Raw genomic sequence first — 6,401 nt, 5'->3', positions numbered from 1 at the left:
TTACTGCGCGGTTGTAGGTGAATCAGAACAATCTCTATGTTCATGCAATAAATTGCAAATTAATTACTTAAAAATCATACAATGTGATTTTCTGGATTTTTGTTTTAGATTCCGTCTCTTACAGTTGAAGTGTACCTATGATAAAAATTACAGACCTCTACATGCTTTGTAAGTAGGAAAACCTGCAAAATCGGCAGTGTATCAAATACTTGTTCTCCCCACTGTATATGCCACTTCAGAAATCCTATAGATTTATGTAATATTACCATGGGGCTTGGGATGGCTAATGCTGTTTTTTGGTAATCTCCCAATCCTCCTGGTGTTTGAGTCTCTTCACATGACCCATTTTCTAAGGTTGGTAGAACCTTAGCCCTAGCCACATTCCAATCCAATACCAATCCTCCCTTCTCTGGGCCCTTGACGAGTTGTCTTAGCAGAACGGAAAGGACTGGGTTCATGTAGGCCTACGTAAGTGATGTAATATGGACGGATGCTCCACCTAAGCTATACCAGATGGCTAGGTGGAGTTGGCACGATATTACAATCCTTGTAGTAGATCCACTCACACACAGAGGGGGTCCATGAAAGAGAGCAAATTCTTGTCTCAAATTGAATCCCATTCTACCCAAAATCCCCCTCTGCTTCGCCCTACTAATGCAAGCTTGCCTGTTAGACCCGTAAAAGGGAGCACTTTTTAACCTCTGCCCTTCAATCCCCCCTAGGTGACCCATCACATTGAAGTTATGATGTCAAGGCCAGTCATCTGGCTCCGCCTCCCTCTGAAGTCCCCCACCTGCCGACGCCCACCCCACCCCACCAATGGGGGCGTCCATTTCCGAACGTAATGGTGCCCACCTGACCTAAATGGAAGCGGATTGAATCCTCTTGTTAAACCTGAAGCACTTTGTTGACGTTGAGGGATCTCCCTTTAGTTTGGGTCAACTTTGGGCACATGCCTGGACTGAACATGGGGTAATGTACTGTTGAGTCACGGATACCAATGGATACGCAACCACAGCTGAAAATAGGGTAATGTACTGTTGAGTCACGGATACCAATGGATACNGGGTAATGTACTGTTGAGTCACGGATACCAATGGATACGCAACCACAGCTGAAAATAGGGTAATGTACTGTTGAGTCACGGATACCAATGGATACGCAACCACAGCTGAAAATAGGGTAATGTACTGTCGAGTCACGGATACCAATGGATACTCAACCACAGCTGCGTCTGTGGGCCTAACCCCCAGACTGTCTTCTGAACGTCTGGATATACCAATCAAAGTAGAAGTTTAAACGGACTACTGTGAACTGGTGCGTCTCGGTCCTCCCACAACTAACTGTCTGGATACATGGACAGAAATGGACATATCTGCGCTAAGCAGCCGGATGTGGACCACGCTAGTTGAGAAGAACATAGACTAATACGCATATTGAAGCATACTGGACTGGCGTATGGAACGCCCATGAGTCCGAACGGTAGACACATAGAACTGGAAGCGGAGTTGTTACTCCTGAGCCGGAGTATACCATTCAACACAGACGGCACGGACCACTAGCCCCGTGTTTATGGACGAGTGCTGCGGGAGGGTTTTAGTGAGGGTTGTGAGAAGTGTGTGTGTGTGCGCGCGCTGTGTTGTGATGGTACACCGGCCTCTCTGAGACGACTCTACACACAGCTGTATCTGTCACATCTGCCGTACATTCGAGCCGCGGGTGTCAGCACGCTGATCTGTTGATGTGTATGTGTGCGTGTCTGTGTCTGTGTCTGTGTCTGTGCATGTGTATGTGCACGCACTTTGTGTCATCCTCACTCAGTGCTAGTTCTGTTCTCGGATTGTAAGCAACACACACACACACACCACAAGTCATAGTAAAGGTCTTGTAAACTGCTTCTGGTTAATGGTCATTGGATGTATCATGCGCTTATGCTACAGTACCTGGCAAAAATGATATTTTTGACACTGGAGGTTATATGGTTTAGTAGTGGAATCCTTCTGCACCACTGATTTTATTATCAAGGGGAGGCAAACAAGTATTTTATATTGGACAGACCACATAGTATTCCGATAATGTGTGTATAGATAGAACACATGCAATTCATTAAAATAGAAACATAGAAATGCATCTTGAAATCTATGCAAATGAATCAACAAACAATTGTATCATTTGCTTATGAGAATCATTCAGATTCTCTGAGGGTTTAGATTTTTTTCCAAGGACAATCTGTTAAATATTGTAGGGTGATGTGAGAGAAATGAAATGAAAGTGCATATATAGAAAGGTTTCTGCGCTCTGGTCCAGACTAAAAAATATGTTGGGATTTTACAAAAATTTTCTCAACTGCTTTGATACATTTTTTGTATCAATATCGAAATATAAACATTGGACTGGTTAATTTACTTAACTGTGCAGGGACATGTATACATCTTCAGATTGGTTCTAATGGATCGACTGCAAAGTTTCATATACATTTTTCCATACAACTCCAATTATTTCTGGGATTTCATGTGAACATTTTTACTCTATGCAGTTTTTATATTTTGTCACTTTTGCAGCTTTTTGTCATCAGTAATGTGACTATCATTCGGAGCAACTGCAATTCATATTTTGATTTCTGTCATTTTTAGGATGTTGAAAATGTTTCATATTTTTGTTGTTGGAATTTTTAGAAAAACTGTATGAAGAATGTATGAAGAATGTGTTTGATAGTGTGATGTACTGTACGGTTTAACAACAATGTGTACTCTACATGAACAACACATATGCACTATATGAGCAAGTATGCAATATGCTATAGTCTAGAAATACTGTTATCAAGACCACACTATATGTAGTGGGTTACTGTGCAATTTGTTGCGAGGATTGTGCAATCAGAGTGAATGTGGGCTCTACACGAGGAGTTTAAACTAAACAGTCAGAGTGAATGTGGGCTCTACACGAGGAGTTTAAACTAAACAGTCAAGAAGTGAATGTGGCTCTACACGAGGAGTTTAAACTAAACACTCGGAGTGAATGTGGGCTCTACACGAGGGTTTAAACTAAACAGTTCAGAGTGAATGTGGCTCTAACACGAGGAGTTTAAACTAAAAGTCAGAGTGAATGGATGGGCTCTACATGAAGAAGTTTAAACTAAACAGTCGGAGTGAATGTGGGCTCTACATGAAGAAGAGTTTAAACTAAACAGTCAGAGTGAATGTTTTAAACTAAACAGTCGGAGTGAATTTGGGCTCTACATGAGGAGTTTAAACTAAACAGTCAGAGTGAATGTGGGGCTCTACACCGAGGAGTTTAAACTAAACATTCGGAGTGAATGTGGGCTCTACACGAGGAGTTTAACTAAACAGTCAGAGTGAATGTGGGCTCTAACTAGAGGAGTTAAACTAAACAGTCGAGTGAAATGTGGGCTCTACAATGAGAGTTTAAACTAAACAGTCGGAGTGAATGTGGGCTCTACATGAAGAGTTTAAACTAAACGGCTGTCGAGTGAATGGGGTCTACTGAAAGCGTTTAAACTAAACAGTCGGACGTGAATTTGGGCTCTAACATGAGGAAGTTAAACTAAACAGTCAGAGTGAATGTGGGCTCTACATGAAGAGTTTAAACTAAACAGTCAGAGTGAATTTGGGCTCTACATGAGGAGTTTAAACTAAACAGTCGGAGTGGATGTGGGCTCTACATGAAGAGATTAAACTAAACAGTCAGAGTGAAGTATCTGTAGAAGTATGTATCATGTAGAAAGCAAGAGTGTAATTTATGGACGGTGTGCACTATTTGGAATGTAAGCAATTTGTATGGAGGAAGTATGCACTATGTTGAGGGTGAACGCAATATTTTAATGACAATGTTGGATTTTAAAGAGATGCTTGCATGAGTGCACTATGTCCCACAAATGCTTGGCCTATGTTAGCCATGTTTYCACATGACCTCTGAATCCTAACTGTATGGGACTGATTCATTCTTGTACCATGTACTTTGTACTATGCAGGATTAGTTTACACAATCAATAAATGTTCACATTGAAAAAAGAAAACAACACAAATGTCTATCTGGAATTTCAATCTATCTATTCAGTTGGTTTTTCATTGAGTCAATTCATAGTTCAGCGTAAGTGTGTATTGAGATTTCATAAATGAGTATTTCTTCGCTAAGGACGTTACCTGGAGGCACAGTATTCCAAGATCCAGGTTCTGGAGCATAGACTGTATGAAAGAAATAGTACTTTACAGTAAAAGAAAATCCCTGAACATTTTAATGAGAATCACCATCATCTGCATTGTAGCCTTTTTACAGTAGAGTTCACTTGTTCTTCAGCAGGCCTACGTTTGCTGTCATTTTGAGGGACCGTTTTTAGTGTCAACCAAGGAGCCATGTGTTCAGACGGGAACATAAGCACATAGACAAATTATCAATGTTTACGCGGTTGCGCAATTTCAGAGTAACCGCGGGCCGCATCTGGGCAATATGTGGGACATCGCGACATGGCCGCTCGTAAGGCAGCACGGGCCAGTGGAACAGCTGTTATCATCAGAACTTAGCAAAGCAGAGCCATTTTACAGGCAGTTATTTTGTGTCAATAATTGGCTACCAATTTAACGGCTTGATACAGTCTTACTAGGTGCTTTGTGGCATATATTGTTATATATTATTTAACAATCCTGCCTTTGTTGAGCAAATACCACTATCTCCAAGTAACGATACTGACACTACACCCTGTGCACCTGCCTTTGGAGTACAGGGTTGCTGGTTTGATCCTAGCCAGASTCAACTACCCTGATTGGTACATCAGTGTCAGAAGTGGGATCCATTGACACGTATATCCAGCTAAAATGCAGAGATACTTGAAAGTTGAAGCGGAAGTAGTGTAGAAATACTATTGGAGAATCTCAATTGCATTTCCTTGAATCTGACCTCATCCAACAGGCTTTGAGAAAGAGGCGAGGAGAGAGGACACGAGGAATCAKGGAAACTCGATTCTCCCACRGTCCACTTCCAATAAACTTGACTCAATGCGGACTTTGATTAGTGTGCTCGCCGGAGGAGCACATGGTTACATGTTTTGATCCTCACCAGATCCAACTGTCCTCTGACTTTACGACAATYCATTACGAGTGCTTCAAAAGTTCCCTCTATCATTAACACAATCATAGAAAGTGTTACTGTCACGTTGCCAATAGCACTTTAACAATCTTGTTGAAAGTTTGTCACTTTATGGACTTCTGTGTCTTACTGTTTTATATACCAAGATATACTATATGGTGGATAGCATGAAAGTTCAATATTTTGTTTTGTCTTTGACGATTTTAACAAGAATGATTTATTCCATTCCCATCTGGACCATTTTTGGGGGAAATCACAACCAAAGTAATAACATGATAGGTACGTCTGAAGTCAGTCTGGGGACTTAGCCTTATCTCCAGACAGCAGAAAGTTAGGGGAACATTCTGATTTGAAAAGAGTCAAAAACAAAAAGGACATGTCTGGGAGCCAAGTAGTGGGAATGCCATCCAAGTGCCCGATTAGCATTCCAAAACGCACGTCTCCGTGGGTTGTCTACTACAGGAGTCCCCCAGGACTGAAGAAGGGGGTGGGTCAGAAGATGGAGGGGGTTTAGAGAAGGGCAGACGGGAGGTTGTGAGCAGACAGCTCCACAATGGGAGGCTGAGTATTGGGAGAAGGGGGGGGGGCTTGAGGGTAGACTGAGGAAAACGTGGGGTCTCTAGGAGACCGAGATAGGGTTCAAGTTCAAGGGTATATCCCAGTCTACATTTTATTGACCTGTCCCAAGTTCCCAAATTCCTGCTGTGGGACAGGTCTACATAGTTGGCCCAAACTTGTCCGAGACCAAACATCTGAAAAACTAAAACTATACTGAAACTATTGTATTTGACAGCAGAACAAACTAAAATCAAATAAAAAKCATCATAAATAATGTTTTTTTCTTTTTTACTTTGGGCAAAAATCAAATGGGGTTTTCAAGCTTTGAATCTGGTGGGTAAAAGCTGCCAGTAGATGGCAATGTTTCAAATAGGCCTAGCTTGTGCATCACTATCACTAGCTATCAGTAGCTAACAGGAAGAAAAATCAGAGCATGAGTGTAAACCATAGGTGTGACCATGAGTGTAAACCAAAGGTGTGAACAATAGCAGCAGCAAACCTAAAACCAGCATTGGTCGGTCGCAAAAGCAAAAGCCCTGTGTGGGATTACATTGCTGGAAATGATCAAAGCAAATGTACGTAGTGGCAGAAGATAGCATCGTGTGTGGAACAGAGAAAAAAGGGAGAACCTCAACCAACATCAGAGTTCATCTGAACAGCACCCACAAAGAATTTCAGATAAAGACAAGGTGGGACCGTTATTTCATTTTTGGAATTCAGTCAGGATTCGACTCCTGGTA

At 41.7% G+C, this 6,401-nt stretch overlaps 1 long non-coding RNA gene across 1 annotated transcript in view; it reads left to right on the top strand.

Annotated features, from left to right (window-relative positions):
- LOC111956085 (uncharacterized) overlaps window positions 1-3,497 on the top strand; it is a 12,384-nt gene extending 8,887 nt beyond the window's left edge. Inside the window, exons 2-3 of the long non-coding RNA XR_002876199.2 lie at window positions 723-3,266; window positions 3,400-3,497. This is a non-coding gene — a long non-coding RNA (uncharacterized lncRNA). The remainder of the gene's footprint in view (window positions 1-722; window positions 3,267-3,399) is intronic.
- The last annotated feature ends 2,904 nt before the right edge of the window (window positions 3,498-6,401 follow it).

Source organism: Salvelinus sp. IW2-2015, linkage group LG31 (genome assembly GCF_002910315.2).
Source record: "Salvelinus sp. IW2-2015 linkage group LG31, ASM291031v2, whole genome shotgun sequence".
Classification (NCBI taxonomy): domain Eukaryota; kingdom Metazoa; phylum Chordata; class Actinopteri; order Salmoniformes; family Salmonidae; genus Salvelinus; species Salvelinus sp. IW2-2015.
Note: the sequence above shows the minus strand (reverse complement) of the source record. Positions and strands in the feature narration are given on the sequence as shown.